An 18,644-nucleotide genomic window follows, 5' to 3' on the forward strand; every position below is an offset into this window, starting at 1 on the left:
ATGGCTATGACCTCACCAAGCAATAGGAATTTTTTAGCTCTATTATAAGCTTATGGGACCACTATCATCTGTACTTGTATCACCTGTTACAAGTTACATTCTTATAGGCCGAGAGAAAAAGCCACTTTGCTCATGGAAGAAAGATTTATTGAGCTCTATGGTAAGGATTAGGTCATTGTGGTGTTCTGACTATCATGCTTGTTAAGACGGAGGAAGTACCTATTCCTGACTACTTATACTTGCTCATGGGAACATAAGTTCCTTGACTCAAGTCTTTGGGAAGCAGCCTCTCAGCTCCTTCCCTTTCCTTTTAGCTATCTCTGTTGCCATCAGATCCAGTTAGCACTCATGACCTTCAGGGTCAAAGAACAAGAGTTCAACCCTATCCAATCAGCACTCATGCATCCCTAAAATCTTACTGGTTGGCAGGGTTCACAAAAGTTCAGCTTGTCAAAAGGCAGGTAGAGATCACCATTAGTACAGACCCACTTGCTGTCTCACTGTGTGTATTGTGGCTTAAACCTTATATGTACTGCTGCACACTTAGGCTCACGTTTTCCCAGAAGTTGCTTGAACAGTCTAGATAGTATAATTTGGAAATATTTAGGAGTTGATATTCAGGGGAGTAAACTTTGACCAAGAGGAGACATGAACTGCTAGATATTTTTTCTTTCTTATGACCTCTCTATAGACATTCTATCAAAACCAAAAATCTGCTGCACTTACCAAAAGCTAATACTAGCTAGGTAATGCAAATTCTGTCATTTTTTCCCTGTCTTACTTTATTTTTCCTTCACTATTATGGTCCTGGGATTATACAAAAGGAAAGTATGTAGAACATAATCTCTTGCCTTGGACCCAGTTTTCTAGGAAGAAGGAGATTGTGATTTTTCCTAATATATCTATAAAACTATTATTATTTTCAAAATAGGTACATGTGTAATATTGATAAAAATAAGATCTTTTAAAAAATAGAATGGAAAGGAAGAAATAAAATACTAGATATTGAACTTAATAATCTATCTGTGGTAGTATTTGACTTTCTTTTCTATGATGTTTCTTTACCCTGCCCCTTTCTGACGGCCCTTTTTATTCACTTTTAAAACTACAGTTGTATGCTGCATAACAATGTCTCTCCTAGTAATTGGCTGCCTATACAACAGTAGTCCCAAAAAATTATAACAGAGCTGAAAAATTCCTGTTGCATGATGATCATAACTGTAGTAGTATCCAAGTGCAAAACATTATTCACATGTCCATTATGATGCTTGTTTAGACAAACTACTATACTGCCAGTTGTATAAAGGTGAAGCACATACACTTGTGTATAGGATTTAATAACTGATTGTGATAATAAACAACTATGTTGCTGATTTATATATTTACTATACTTCTTTCTTGCTTGCTTTTCCTTATCAGTACTGGGGATTGAACTCAGGGAAGCTACTACTGAGCTACATCCTGAGAACCCTTTTGTTTTATATTTTGAGGTAGAATCTCATTAAGTTGCCCAAACTGACCTCAAACTTGCCACCCCCTACCTCAGCATTCCCAGTATTTGGAATTACCTGTATGTGCCACTATGCCTGCCTACTATACTATACTTTTTTTTTTTATCCTTAACTTAGGGCATATTCCTTCTAACCACAAAAAGTAAAAGTTTAACAATAAGTTATCCTCAGGCAGATCCTTTGAAGATATTCTAGAGGAAGGCATTGTTATCATAGGAGATAATATCTCTCTGTTATTGCCCCTGAAGACTTTCCAATGAGAAAAAATGTGGAGGTGGAAGTTAGTGATATTGAAAATCCCAACTCTTATAAGTCCTGTGTGTTCGTGTTTTAGTTTTTAACAAAAATGTTTTGAAGGTAAATTTTTCAAGGACTTATAGGGTAAACAAATATGTATATATAATGCATATTTATATGTATATAAAATATTTTTGGTATATCTGTAAAATGTGTTTATAGTCTAAGGTAAGTTTTATTACAAAAGACACAAAGGTTTTAAAAGTTTATAAAATAAAACATTGCAGTAAGCTAAGGTTAATTTATTATTGAATAAAGGAAATTTAAGAAATTAATTTAGTGTTGCTTAAGTGCACAGTGCTTATAAAGTCTACAGTAGCATGCAGTAACGTCTTAGGCCTTCACATTTATTCCACTCACTCACTGACTCACCAAAGCCACTCTGAGTCCTGCAAATCCCATTCATGGTAAATATCCCACACAAGTGTACCATATTTTATATGTTTATCACAGTTTTACAGTAGCTCTTCTATGTTTAGCTATACATATAGTTAACTTTGTGTTAACAGTTGTCTCTCATATTCAGTATAGTAACATATCCAAGTTTGAAGCCTAGGTACAATAAACTGTACCATATTGCATAGCTGCATAGTAGACTATATTATATAAGCTTGTGTAAACACACTCTGTGCTATTCACAGGATGATAAAATTGCCTAATGACACATTTCTCAGGACATATCTCCATTGTTAAGTAATGCATATATTAATTTGATTAAATTTGGAGCCAATTGGGGCTGGGGATGTGGCTCAAGCGGTAGCGCCCTTGCCTGGCATGCGTGCGGCCCGGGTTTGATCCTCAGCACCACATACAAACAAAGATGTTGTGTCCGCCGAGAACTAAAAAAATAAATATTAAAAATTCTCAAAAAAATAAAAATAAAAAAAAATAAATTTGGAGCCAATGAAAATATTTTGGGGGTTTCTAGATGTTTCATTTCTGATTTATGTGGTATATTTCTAGAATTTTAGGCAGCCACCTGCAAAAGTACCAGATAAGAAGCCAATCAAGAGCCATAGTGAGCATGGTAGGTCATATACCCAGGGAAAAGTGGAACCACTTGTTGTATATCAATATGAAATGGAGCAAAATCATCATAAGGCTAAGAAGCAGCTATGGATTGGAAGTGCATAAATATGTTGGACATAGAGAAGTAGTTTAAGAGCCCAGACAGCAAGAATCGAAGCCACAGAACTCTGAGGTAGATGAGACAGTTCGTAGGCAAAGGGTTTGTGCATCAGAAAGAGATCTGATGAGGCAAAAAGATTAATAATGGATTTGGAAGTTAAGCAAGGAATTTGAATTACAGGAATTGAGTACCCTTGAGGAAAATAAGCAAACAAGACAAAATATGAATAAAGACCTTTTGACTTAGACTGGGGACTATTTCTAAACATAGGAACTGTCCTCCTGTATTATCTACCTTGAGGCATTGTTGGAGTCCTTGTGGCTAGGTTGGATCCCTTGACTAGAGTACTCTGATGTAGTATAAATCATATCTTGGTGATGTAAGTCATAAAGTGTCAATAAAATGACACAGTTAACATTTTATGTGTTTGATAAATTGAAGCTGGTATTCCTGCCATCTCCAGAAGTGTATGAGCCACTATTTTGAGCCAAAAGGAATAAAAAACCTCATTTTCTTCTGGGATATTTTTCTAGAACTGATGGTCTCTACAACAATAATCAAAATTGCTTTCCCACATAGTTTTATAAGGGATAGTGAAGGGTAGCAGTGCTTGCTGTCAGGCCTTCATCTAATCAAAATTGTTCCTTCTGGGCTCAAATGTCATTCCTATGCAGAAGGAGAGAAATAATCCCCAAATTACCTCCCTCCTCTACCCCAATTGATTTAGTCATGAAAGTGACTGGTCAGAAATGGTTCTCAGCTGGGCTGTCCCTCATTACAGGCTGTTAATTTAAATAATTAGGTAGCTACATTTTAAAAGTAGTTAAACTTGCATTGGACTATCCTAGAACTCTATGAAAACCCAGGGCTATAAGGTAAAGAGGACCCAGAACCTGCCTCAGAAGCTCCTATTTTAGGGGAAAACTGAGGCAAAAACATAGTCTTATTTTCCAGTCTAATTAGTCCTCTGATTAGGATAACCACATGACACCATAGAATCCTCAGTTGAGAATCTAGATGAAACTTGAGAGACAGTTAGGAAAGTTTGTTGGAGTGAAATTATGATAATAAGATAGAAAAACAAATCTAACTAAAATAAGGAGAGATTTTATTTAAACAGCTTACTGCAATAAGGGGAGAGTTGCAGTAGGAAAAATACTTCAACATAAAATTGTAAACACCTGAAAGTTCAGGGAAGAATGAATATTCTTTTGATAGGAAGGAATGAAAAGGCTAGAAGTCAGCTATGGGAAGTGGGATGTTTAAGCAGCATGATGGTACAGTAAACTTCTTTGTCTGTGGTCTGCAGTTTATCTGGGAAACTGTTCTGGTTGAGCACAGGGATACACACTTGTAATCTCAGCAACTCAGGAGGCCAAGGCAGGAGGATCACAATTCCCAGACCAGCCTTAGCAACTTAGCTAGACCATTTAAAAACAGAAAAAGACTGGGATGTAGCTCATTGTCAAAATGCTCTGGGTTCAATCCTCAGAAGACAAAGAAGAAAAGAAAGAGGAGGAGAAAATAATGATGAAGAAGACAATTCTGCCTTCAAACACCCAAATGTGGGGCAAAGTTCAGGGAGAGAAGCCTGAAGATTGGTCAAGTTCTGTATTTTGTCCATATGATCAATGGAATAGAAAGTACAAATTAGAGGGTCTGTGTCTGGCTGTGTCATAGGTTAATAAGAAAGGTCCCAGTGAATCTTATCTAGGTCACAGGAAGTGGTTCTTTCTACTAAGTCTTTTTCTGGTACACAAAACAATATATGGGTATATGTGTGTATGTGGAGGTGAGGGGTGGTAATTATTATTTGTAGTTACTTTCCAGGAGCATAGGACTCAGTGACAGTTCAATGTTATCAATATCTAAAATGATGCTATTAAACAAATCAAGGGGGAGATTTGAGACAGAAGAACAGCCACTAAGTAAGATAAACATGGGAAATTAAAAAACATGAGAAATTAGTGCAATTGATCATAGAAATAGGAGACCATTAGAAAGCTAATCTAGCAATTCAGAAAAAGATGTCTACTTGAAGGAGGAAGTGGTAGTCAAAAACAGATAAATGTTGTGTTGTGAGACAGAATAAAGTTATTATAAAGGAAAATCCAGGTGATATAAGATATAATATTAGTGAAGAAGTTTGCTAAAAAAAAGAAAATGCACCTCAGCTAAGAAGTGGAAGAAGTAATCAAATCAAAGAGGATAGGCACTCTGTTTTATCTGAGAGAAGACATCAGATCTTTATATTCAGAAGGCCAAGATGCAGCCTAAAACCAGCCTATTTTAAGCCAACTAATAGGCTGATTATAAACCTACCACAATGTTATATTTTATCATAATGTTCACATTGTTAGTATCAATAACTTTGGATTAAGCAATTGTTCATATAACAAGTCACATTTAAAGACTTAACTGACTCTATATCCAGAACTAAGCCAGAGTACATCAGTCATTATAGAGATCAAATATTTCCCCAATAAATTTCTCTTTTAGATATACCTTGTAATTTTCTCAAAGGTATACTCATATTCCCATTCCCAGCCACATGCTCCAGAAAGATTTCCCTAAATATTGTACCCAAGAAGTGAGCCTATGTCTTCCTAGAGATGTCACAAAAAACAAGGCTACATTCTTCCAAATAACAATAAAATGGATTTTGGCCAATATCTGCCGCAGTCTGGCTGGGCACAAAATCACGAGCCACTCACAAAAACTTGTAGATTCCAACAGCAACTCTTTATTCCCGAACTCTCACCGGCACTCTACACGCAGTTCTGGGGAAATCCTCCACCTCCACCGGGCTCTGCATCCCAAATACTCTCTGAATCCTGTGAGAACTCAACCAGAACTCAAGGAGCGGGCGCCTGAGGCAGCAGGATATGCCCTATTCCCAGCAGGATCCACCTTAAACCTGGAACCGCCCTATTCCCAGCAGGATCCATACCCTAAACCTGGAACCGCCCTAAACCCAGATCCACCCTGGTCCTTGAGCAAGGTCACTTTTCTCAAACATTCATGCAATGTCACTGCAAATGACCTGGGTCCAAGGCAAGCCCATTTCCACAATAGAGAGTCCTTCCTCTAAGCAACATGGGGTAGGCTGACAAGGAAATTGCCACGCGTCATTCCTACTTGGCTATTGCTCTCAGCAAATATCTGTTTAATATTGATAATGTCAACAAATATGAGTATTAAACTAATAAGGTTTTCTTGTGTGGTTATCTTTTGCTTTTTATTTTTTATTGCTTGCATTGGTAAAATTAATTAGGGAATAATCACTTCTCTTACCACTGGATAAACTAAAAATATTGACATTCATCTTTGATATTCATCTTATTTAACAGAACTTTTGTCTTAGTCCATTTTTTTGTTGCTATAACAGAATACTGGAGACTGGGTAATTTTGATGGAAAGAAGTTTTTCTTGACTCTTGGAAGTTCAAGAGCATGGCATCGGCACCTGGTTGGCTTCTGGTAAGGGAAAACTAGAAGAGGATGCTTGTGTGAAAAAAGGGACACAATGGGTAATCTTGCTTTATAACAAACCACTGTCTCAGTAATTATTGTAGTCTCTAAGGAAAAACATTAATCCCTCTTAAGGGACTGATCTTCCAGCACAACTACATTGGCAACCAAATTTCAACATAAATTTTGATGGGGAAAACAACATCTAGATTGTAGACTTTTTCAACCAACAGTTATGCAACTGTGATTTACCAGGGTGTGTCAGGGGTTCCAGGAATATAAAATGAGTAAGCAAGATTCTATATTCAAAGATTTCATAGTAATGAAAACAACAATCATCTATACAAAGAGTTACAATATATTGTATATGTACCATGTACTAATTTACAAACAATGATGTGAGCCCTTTTTACTATCTAGATTTGCATCTGTCTCTGGCTTGTTTTTGTACAACTGAGGAGCTAACCATGTTCTTTGCATTTTTTAAAGGGTTGTGAAAAAACAACTAATAAGATAAGGCAGATATATTATGTGGCCTTCAAAATAAAAAATACTTACAAGCTACTTATTACAAAAAATTTTTGCTTATTCCTGCTCTTGTACAGTGATTCCTAAATGAGGGTATACCTTAAACCGTAGACTTCATTTGTCATTTAAATACAAATATTGGATGGCATTCTATCGGTGATATTTTTGCCAGATTTGGGTAATTCACATGTGAACTGCAGTGAGTAGAGAAACTGAACTATACATACTTTCCCCTAACCAGTTCCAAGAACTGGTTGAGTATAACTGGTTTAGCAAAGGTTTTCTTTATTAACACCATTTATATTATATATCCCAGAATATTCCTCTTATTCTATTTCATGTGCCTGGATAGGACAGCCCCATGCATCTTATAAAATAATATTTCAGATTAATTAGTTCTTTGAAAAGCATGAAACACCTTCACATCTATTATATAATTTGATCCCAATAATAATAGGGCCTAGAAATACTATTTGACAAATAAAAGAACTAAAGTTTCAGAGAAGTCAAGCCTTTCAAGGTCATACAGGGTTTTTAACTCCTCCTTCATTGTTCTTTCTCAACATTGTCTCCTACTTACTTTTTTCTGATTCTCCATTGAAATAGACTGTGCAGTCTATTCTTACTACTCAGTAACAAAATTTCATTACATTCCATAAATCTGTTAGCTAAAGAATGTAATTCCTGTTTAACTTGAGAGCCTGTATGTCTTAAGGCAGACTTGTGTTACAATAATTCCTCTAATTTGCAAGCACTTTTTCACATATATTATGTACTTGAAATAAACTAGACGCTAACTCCTACTTGGGTATAAATGGAGAAAAAAGTATCTTTCTAGAGCATTATTCAATGTAAAGCTCATGAAATAATTTGCAGAGGCACAGGGTTCATCCTGCCTAAGCAAATTAAACAATTTTGTTAACCCTGATGTCTTTTGTTAGAAGTGAAATTTATGATAACTGTATCGGCTCTGCACTACCTAGCACCCAGAAGCCTTTGTTTGCTCTCAGCTACTGATATTTATATACCAGGATATTGATATTCTTTTATTTAATCAGAAGCATTACAACTAAAAATAAATATAAGAGCCACATTCTTTTGAGTATGCAAAGCCAAAACAAATAATAAATAATAAATAATTACTTACAAACATTTTGGATATATTCTTATTCCATTATTTTCAAAAGTATTTAATTTTTGACCAATCATTATAATCAAGATGTCATAAATGGGATAACTTGAACATATTCATTATTCAATTGTGTATTTGTCAGTTTTTTGATAAATACACCTATATAATATTGGTCATGAGTATGAGGAAGTTATACAGTTTTACTCTGTATTGCATGTCTTGGGAAGATATTTGGTACCATTACATAGGAAGTGTCATGATACATATACTGCTGTCAAAAAAGAGGGGTGGAAAAGTCAGCTATGAATAAATTAATTCCAAAAGAGACATGGAAAACACAATTCTGGAATGGCACTGTGTTCAGAATTAAAAGGCAACTGGCCAAAGGATTATGAGTAATCCTTCATTTTTAGGAGCAATTTAATGTTTATAGAAGCATTGCACAGGAAATATGATCCTTCCCCTTCTCACACTGTTTTTCTGTTCTTAACATCTTTATTTGGCACGGTACATTTATTACAATTGATGAACCAATATTAATATATACTGAGTATACTTTTTATAGACAAGTTTCAGAGTTATGTAAATGAAGAAAAGGAACTATTTCCAGCTAATACACAATTAATAACAGCAGTATGAAGAGAATTTTGGAAGAAGTAAAGTATTATAAGGACTTTTTTAAAAAATTAATTCAAACCAGTGCAACACTAGTATTTTGAGGGACATTCGGAAAAAAGGTTTCTCAGTTTTCTAAAAGTCAGCCCCCTCTCTCTTTGATCATTTTGCCAGGTCAAGAGAAACCAATTTTAGGATGAAGATAATGATGATGTACAAGACAAAGAAGAGAGACCAATACAAACACCAACAGGATTTATAAAAGAGCTGTAGCCACAACCAAACTTCAGGCATCCATTTTTCTATATATGCTATTGATTATGATATAGTCTTTTTGATAGCCTTTTAACAAATGGTGCTGGGAAAATTGGAAATCATATACAGAAGAATATGTCTCTCACCCTACACAAAAGTCAACTCAAACTAGATCAGAGACATAGGAATTAACTGAAATTCTGCACTGCTAGAAAAAATGTAGGCTCAACACTCCAACATGTTGGAGGAACCAACTTTCTTAGCAAGAGTCCTAAAGCATAAGAAATAAAACCAAAAATCAATAAATTAAAAAGGCTTCTACACAGCATAAGAAACAATTAAGACTTGAATACAGCCTACAGAATGAGCGATCTTTCCTACCTACTCCTTAGATAGGGCATCAATAACCAGAATATATAAAAAACTCAAAAGTTTAACATCAAAATAAGCAAATAGCCCAACTAATAAATGGACAAAGGAACTAAACAGAAGCTTTTTCAATGGAAGAAATACAAATGTCCAAAAAATACATGAAAAAATTTCAACATCTCTAGCAATTAGGGGAATACAAATCAGAACCACATTGAGATTTAGTTTCAGTCCCATCAAAATGGCAATTATTAATAATACAATTAATAATAAGTATTAGAGAGTATGTAGGGCAAAAGGTTCACTTATACATTGCTGGTGGGACTGCAAATTAGTGCAGCCATTCTGTAAAGTAGAAATGGAACTACCATATCACCAGCAGTCACACTCCTTGGTTCATATTCAAAAAATCTAAAATCAGTATACTATAGGAATACAGTTACATCAGTGTTTATAGCAGCACAATTCACAATAGCCAAGCTATGGAACCAACCTAGGTGCCTTTAACAGATGAATGTATAAAGAAAATGAGACATATACATATATATCACATTTATATATGTAATATTTATTTCACTTAGCATGATAGTCTCAGTTCCATCCATATACCAGCAAATGCCATAACTTCATTCTTCTTTATGGCTGAATACTACTTGGCCATAAAGAAGAATGAAGTTTTGGCATTTGCTGGTAAATGGATGGAACTGGAGACTATCATGCTAAGTGAAATAAATTAGACCCCAAAAGTCCAACTTTAAATGTTTTCTTTGATATGTGAAAGCAATAAGAGGGTTGAGAGAGGGTGGGGGAGAAAGAGAAATGATAGGGAGTGGATTTCATCAAAGTAGGAGAAAGACTGATGGACTAGATGAAGGGGATTGAAGGAGAGGGAAAAACTATGGGATAAAGGAAGAACAGTGGAATGAATCTGATATAACTTTCCTATGTACATAAATGATATATCACAGTGAATTTCAACATCATGTATATCTACAAGACACTAACTTAACAAATTCTATAAGTAAAAAGCAGAAGAGTAGAGGGAAGGAAATGAGGAAGTAGAAGGTGAGGAAAGGGGATTAAATTAGAGCAAATTATATTCTATGCTTTTTTAATTATGTCAAAATGAATCCTAATGTTATGTTAACTAAAAAGAACCAATAAAAAAAGATATAGCCTTTTCAGCTGTACTTGCAGGTGAGGATAATAATCAATGTCAATAGCATTTTCTTTAAATGTAACAAGTTTACACACACACACACACACACACACACACCCTTTGTAGGAATCATTTTCCATCTTCAACTAGTCATTCTTCTGGCACTGAAATACCAAAAAAATCCCTTATATATGGTGCTAGGCCCAAATAAGCATTTTTCAAATTTTGAAGGTAAAGAACTTAGTTTTTAGAGTTGTAATAATCTTACATATGAATATTCATAAAGTAACTTTATACATTTTCAGCAAGTAAATGACAGATTTGGGACTCCTATTTTGACACCTAGGTAAGAAAATTACTCTCTTCATTTCACTTGTGAAATGGTTACTGTTCCTCTAAAGCTAACTTTTAATTTACTTATCAATAGTGAAACTATTTTTCTTTTGTGAATAAAGAATAAAGTTGTTGAGCAAAAAGCGGATTCTTGCTGAGAAATGTAGGACGTACAGGAAAGACCTGCAGTGTGTTATGACTTAGCTTAACTACTAAACATTAATACAATTTCAACAATAACTCTCATTAGAGGATTTTATTTCTTTTGAAATACACATGAGAGGCTTGGATATTTTCTTCTTCATATATCACTTGAATTGGTTATTTTATTTAAAAATATTTACAGTTCAGGTACATTCAAATCCTTTAAAATTGGTATTTGAGAATGACAATAAGAATTTAATTAAGTTAAATGTAGTCTATTTTCTCACTCGTGGCCTGTATGTATCAAAGTCTTAGCATGAATATGAGAACTTAAAATTGACAAGAGTGTTCTAGATGTGAACTAAAGAAAATGTAAAGTCCTTTTCAATATGACTAGTTAATAGATGTGAACAATGGACTTGTACCTGCCGTGCATGAATGGGGAAAAGTAGCTTATGTGGGACCTAGGAACAGGAACACCAAGGGTCTTCTAGGTCAGAAACAAAATTGAAAATCATTCCATTGCTTCACAAGAAACCTGTGTAAAGAATGAAGTTAATGTAGTGTGTTAGGAGACTAGGGAGTGAGTTAACAACTGGATGGCAGTTGCCTTCAAAAGCTGTGCAGAAGTGCTCTCTGCCCACTCTAATATATTCCAAGGCTGAGGCATGGCATTCCCACCTACCAATGCTCAATTCTGATGAAAACACAACCAAAATACTTTGCTGACCCTGAAACTGGTTACTTTGGGTGTAGGAGCCCTGAGATTAAATTGTGAGGTTATAGAAGCTCTAAGTCTAGACACCAAAAAATGATGACCTGGGCTTCACAAGTCAGGAGTTTTGCAAACTGCAGCAGGCTGTCTATTTTCTTAAACCAGCTACAGCTTTAGGCAGACTTAGTTCCTGGAAACTGTGATAGCCTCATCTCAAACTGTCTGAATGAAATAGCATGATTATGTTTAAGAAAATCAACTTTTTTCACATAACTATGGGATACATCTTTTGTTCCTAATCAGTAAGATAATAATTATAGGTATTATACATAAAAAGTGATTTACCTTCCCTTTTTAGTATAGCTAGTAGCATGCAGCGCCAGCACCATGCTCTTCTGCTCCTTTTTTAAGTTCTTTAGGGGAAAGGATGTGGTCATGGAACTCAAGAATGACCTGAGCATCTGTGGAACCCTCCATTCTGTGGATTAGTATCTCAACATCAAACTAACTGACATTAGTGTTACAGACCCTGAGAAATATCCTCACATGTTATCAGTGAAGAACTGCTTCATTCTCGACTCAGTGGTCCATTTTATGCAGTTGCCAGCAGACAAGTGAACACACAGTTCCTACAGGATGCAGCAAGGAAGGAAGCCCTACAGCAGAAGCAGTGATTACCACTATTCCTTTTCCCTCCTTTTTCTATTGGTTCCCCATAACCTTATGACCCCCAATACTTGAGGTGTTTTTTTTTTAAAGTGATGCCTTTTTTTCCTAAAGGGATTTGGTGGATGAGAGGAATAATAGCAAAGAGCAGCTATCCTCTGTTGAGAAGGGAAAGAGGTTGGGGAATTGCAAAGCCTTCCCTGTCCCCAGCACCTGTCTTTCTCACTCCTTCCCTGGACATAGTGGGAGAGTTTCCTTAGTCTCACCAGGGCAGATGTGATTCATTTGGGGGACACAAGGAATTTGTCCCTCATCAGGAATAAAATTTATGATGCAAATTTGAAAAAAAAAGTGATTAACATGGTTTTCCCTCATTATTAGAATTTGTGTTCTACAGATGTTCAAAATTATTTACTCCTGCCATATGTAAAAGTTAGTGCTTCAGTGAGGGGTGGGGGGCAAATAGAAATATATTTCAGTGATTAACAAACTAAAGCCATTAAAGATTTTTTGGTGATTTTCATGTATTTCTTGCTTTCCAAGATCAGTGTTAAATACAAAGAATAAGAACCCTTTTAACTTGAAGGAAGGACTAAAGTGATCTGATATAGATTGACTGAGGACAAAGTATAATTATATCTAAATATGCTGAAAATAAGATGAAAAGGAGGAATTTAAAATTCTTAAAAGGATGAAAATTTTTGTTTGCCTGATAGTGTTATAAAATTATTCTCACAGCAAAACTATAAAGAACTATCTTATAAGATGGCCATTTATTAGTGGTAAAATGAATAGCATTATCTAGTTTCTGACACAGGTGGCACAAACATTTGATATTTTGTATTTTCACAGGAAAATAGTTATTTCTGGATTACAACTGAGTTTGGAGAGACATTTGAAAACAGGCTTTCATCCATGTCTTGGTGTGTTATTTTGATTTTAAAAAATAGACCCTCAAGTAAAATTTAAATGTATTTCCAAGAAAAAGTTGTATTTTCTAGCAAATTCAAACAATTGCTCAGAAGTACACTCATCAGTATTAGCAATTGTTTGTAATAATGGTGATTAAATAGTTACATTAACAATGAGCACAATTATTTCCCTTTAAAATTTACTTTGCAATCAAGCAAGCATACTCTCTACCTGATATTAAACTATGCACTGGTGGGTGAACACTTTTTTATTTAATATCCTTATTTACATTTTTCTTGATGTATGTTTGTACATTTCTATTGATGTAATAGTTTGCAAGAAAAAGAGCTCATGTCTTAGCCTGAAGGTGGAATCTTATGAATATGCAAAGATTTTGATGTGATAAAGTTTTTCTTTGGAATAAAACTGTGACCTCTTAAGTAATTTTGAATATTAGCTATAGCTTAAGACAAAAGCAAATGAAGACTTGAGTTTTTAAAGAAAAGCTATCTAAGAAATAGTGCTGTTGAAATAAGCCAAACTCAGAAGGTCAATAGTCATGTTTTCTCTCATATGGAGAAGCTAGAGAAGAAAAAGGAAAAGAAAGGTGGTAGGGGATGGAGCTAGGGAATCTCAAGAAAATCTAAGGGAGGGCTGGGGATGTGGCTCAAGTGGTAGCACGCTGGCCTGGCATGCATGCGCCCGGGTTCGATCCTCAGCACCACATACAAACAAAGATGTTGTGTCTGCCGAAAACTAAAAATAAATATTAAAATTATCTCTCTTAAAAAAATCTAAAGGAAATCAGTAGAGGAAAGGGACTAGGGGTTGGAAGTAGGGATAGAGGGGATAAGTGCTGGGGAGTGATAGTGGCCAAATTATTTTGTTACATTACATGCATGTATAGGTATGTAATAAAAAATCCCATCATTGTGTACAATTAAAGTGCACCAGTAGAAAAATGTGAGAAGAGATAAAATTGCCACAACCATTCACACACACACACAAAAAAAAAAAAAAAAAAGAAAAAGAAAGAAAGAAAAAATAATAGCTTTTTGGTTTTGAAGAATATTGTACTATTAAATCCAGTCTTTTCAATTTAGGTTAATGTTTTGTTGTTATGAAAAAATACACAAATAACTGCCTTTTGGCTTTTATTATATAGAAGAATAGTGAACCAATAACATGAAAGAATGTTGGACTATGTGGCCTGTATGTAATAGTGTATTTCTTAAAATGCTAATTCTGGGGCATATCTTTTAACAATTTTACTTTCACCTGGCATGACATGTCCAAATGGTTTAAAAATTGTTCCTTTGGTGAACTCTACAGAATAAACCAATTTTTAAATAGATCTTGCACTGTAAAAATATTCTACTGATGTTCAATTTCAGCTCTAGACAAAAATCTTGCACACAAACCACAGCAAAGAATTAGGTTGGGAACTTAGCAAGACAGCAGCACAGCCTATAAAGCTATTGTGAGTGTCTAGACAGGCAGATTGTGTTTTCTATTCAGGGTTAGATTGGCCCTCAGCTGGAAAGAACTGCCTCACTCTCACCTTTTCTCCAAACACCAACCTGGTGGTTCTCAAACTTTGGTTGGTATCAAAAACGCCTGGGGATCTTGAAAAAAACCACAAAGACCCAAGCCCTATCCTAATTTAATGAGCCTGGGCCACTGTGTTCTTTTTTGGCTGAGATTCTGATATACACCAAAGTTTGGGAACCACTGAACTAAACAAAAACTTAAAAGAAAATATCAGGATAATAAATGGAAACCTATGAAGTAGGTCAAGCAGTTCTAAAATATTTGAAGTATGGCTAGAGCTAAATAGAATAATATTTTTAAAGAAAGGAAAAAACTACCTAGTATATGACTTTTATGAAGCAACAATGAAGTTGCCTTTTTTTCTCACATTAAAAACTTAGAAATAAGATTATCCTCTGAGATTTAAACTAACAAAAATTTATAGTTAGAGAATGATTAGGACCTTAGAAGCAATCCAAGATATTATTTATAAATGTGAGACAGAAATTTGGAGCATTATGAAAATATCAATCAGGATAAATTAGGGCCAGAATGTGAGTATGAAAAAGCATGAAATCTAGTCAGCCATATTTCACCCTTCCTAAGAAAATACTGTGTTAGAAGGAAGCATGGACTAAAGAAGATATCTAGATATTCATATAAATGTTCAAAATCATTTTTCATTATGGAAATGCTAATTAAAATAGTAATGAGATACCACTACACACCTATTTGAATGTCCAAAATACACACACACACACACACACACAAGAACATTCAATAATAATTCCATCAAGAATGTGGAACAATCAACAGTAACACATTTATTGCTGTAGAACTAAAAAATGGTACAGCTACTTTGAAAAATAGTTTGATAATTTCTTACAAGTTAAACATAATCTTATCATACAATCTAGCAATCATATTCTTATATATTTATTCAATAGTTTTGAAACTTGTCCACACAAAAACCTATATATGAATGTTTATAATTGCAACAAGTTGGAAGCAATTAAGAGGGCCATTCAGTAGATAAATGGAAAACCAAACAGTTGTGCATCCAGGGAATACTATTTAGCAAGAAAAAAGGATGCCATCATGTAATGCAAAGACAAAAATTATCCTTAATTGCATATTTCTAAGTGAAAAGCTATCCTAAAATGTAGGATTTCATTTATATAACATTCTGGAAAAGGTAAAACTATAGAAAAAATGAAAAAATAAGTTCACTGGTTTCCAGGGGTTATTGGTGTTGGTGATGGTGAGGGAATTTTTAAGTTGCTGAAATTCTTTTGTATACTGCTTTAATGTTGGCTATATGTACCATGCATTTGTCAAAACTCACAGAACTAACTTCATAGTCCAATGAATAAACTTTCATGTATGCAATTCTTCACATACTTTTTAGGAGGTCAGAGAATCCCAGAAAATGCAGACTGTGACTTAAGAATATCATAGAAGCTGTAATCCCAATGACTCTGGAGGCTGAGGCAGGAGGATCTCAAATATAACATCAGCCTCAGCAACTTTGCGAGACCTGTCTTAAAAAAAAATATATATATATATATATATTGTTGGGCTGGGGATGTGGCTCAAGCGGTAACCCGCTCACCTGGCATGCGCAGGGTGCTAGGTTCGATCCTCAGCACTACATAAAAATAAAATAAAGATGTTGTGTCCACTGAAAACTGAAAAATAAATATTAAAAAATTCTCTCTCTCCTTCTCTCTATTATATATATATATATATATATATATATATATATATATATATATATATTGTGCATGTAGTTCAGTGGTAAAGCAACCCCTGGTTTAAATCCCCAGTACCTCCCCTCCTCTGCAAAAAGAATCTGATTGAACAGCAAATGTATAAAATAATCTCTCTAAAGTTTGTTGGAGAATAAATTACTCATCTAAATAACTTTGGAAATGAGTGAGATCCCTAAGACTAAAGACAAAAGCAACTATACATAAAAACAAGGATTCTTGATCAGTTTCCCACAGATCATGGAGGTATGAATTAATTCCTAAACCAGTATACATGTATAACAGAATTGAACAATTAAATAAATAGAAGATGGATGATGGGGACCACGGATGTTTTTCACTGCTATTGTGGGAGACTAGATAGAGATCAGTACACGACAAAGACTAGAATATCCATATTTTAATGGATTAGAGCTGGAGAATTCAATAGGAAATCATGTTTAACTTAATATAGAGACAGATGGATATAGAGAGATATTTACATGTATGTTTACATACATGGGCTAGTATACACACATATAATTCCTTGCTTCATCAGTGAGAAAGCCAAGAAGCAAGGGCACCCCAAAAGAAACTAGCACACCTATACCCAGATCTTGGTTTCTAATACCATTTTCCAATAAAAGGAACCAGGCTTTTTAGAGAAATGGCTGATTCTAGGATTAGGGAAGGAAATATACAGGATAAGTCCAGAGCATCTCATAACAACAGAATGTAAGTTCAAAAACCAAAAACAAAACAAACAAAAGTTCTTAAAAAACAATAACCAAACAAACAAATGATAACAGGCATATGTCAAATGGACACAGGAGCTAATTGGAAGAGTTCCCAATGGCCAAACTGGAAAATATTTGAACAGAATGTGTCATTGAATTGTCACTTTAAATCTAAATTAGTAGCCATGAGTTCATACTGATATAAAAATTATTAAATAAGTAAATAGGAGAAAATATATAAATCTACATAGAAGAACCCCAAATAACTTATGTGAATTTTTTTTTTCTCAAGGAGATATAACTTCCATCTTCTTTTTTTAGGAATGGATTCTACATAGTGACTGCCTCATACAATGCGGTATGGAAAGTGAGTTAACTTTACAGTGGAGAAACCTGACAAACATCACCTCAGCCAGATGATCTTGGTTAGAATCAATGGGGATAATTCATATTGATAGTATGTACCATTAGTATAATGATGATATTGACACTCTGCCTCTGTGATCTTCCTCTCCATTCCGAAATCTGTAATCCTAGTCTAGTCATGAGAAAAATATCAGACAAATTCCAGTTGAAGCTCATTGTACAAAATATTTGACCAGTACTCCCGAAAACTGTCAATGTCATCAAAAACAAGAAAAGTCTCAAAGCGGTCAAGAGTAGCCTAATGACCCACAAGAATAAGTGAGGTGTCTGGATGGGACCCTGGAACAGAAGGAAGATATTATGTAAAAACTAAAGAAATCTGAATAAGGTACAGACTTTGGTTAACAATATTGTATGAATACTTGTTCATTAATTGTATGGAACATACCATATTGATTTAAGATGTTGGTAACATGGAAAATTGGTTGTGGAGTACACCAGAACTCTGTCTATCTTTGTAACACTCTCTTAAATCTAAAGCTTTTTCCCAACTTAAAAGTTTATATTTGCTGAGACTGCAGGTGCTTGCCTGTAATCCAGTGGCTTAGGAGGCTGAGGCAGGAGGATCTCGAGTACAAAGTCAGCCTCAGCAATTTACTGAGGCCCTAAGCAACTCACTGAGACCCTGTCTCTAAATAAAATTAAAAAAAAAAAAAAGCTAGGGGCTGAAGTTGTGGCTCAGCAGTAGAGCGCTTGCCTAGCATGTGTGAGGCACTGGGTTCAATCCTCAGTACCATATACAAATAAATTAATAAATTAATTAAATAAATGTATTGTGTCCAACTACAACTAAAAAAAATGCTGGGAATGTGGTTCAGTGGTTAGGTGCCCCTGGGTTCAAGCCCCAGTATCCCCCTCAAAAAAGTTTATATTTACAAGTATTTCTTAAATATACAAAGTATGGCCTGGTGTGGTGCACTCACCTATAATTCCAGTTGCTCAGAAAGCTGAGAATTGCCTTGAATTTT

The 18,644-nt window shown here is 34.8% G+C and overlaps 1 long non-coding RNA gene and 1 pseudogene across 3 annotated transcripts in view; both read left to right on the forward strand.

The window, feature by feature from the left end:
• LOC106145140 (uncharacterized) overlaps positions 1-18,644 on the forward strand; it is a 159,383-nt gene that overhangs the window by 72,925 nt on the left and 67,814 nt on the right. The gene's annotated exons all lie outside the window — the stretch shown is intronic.
• On the forward strand, positions 12,045-12,677 carry LOC101962137 (U6 snRNA-associated Sm-like protein LSm2 pseudogene; annotated as a pseudogene).

This window comes from Ictidomys tridecemlineatus, chromosome 1, assembly GCF_052094955.1.
Source record: "Ictidomys tridecemlineatus isolate mIctTri1 chromosome 1, mIctTri1.hap1, whole genome shotgun sequence".
Taxonomy (NCBI): Eukaryota; Metazoa; Chordata; class Mammalia; order Rodentia; family Sciuridae; genus Ictidomys; species Ictidomys tridecemlineatus.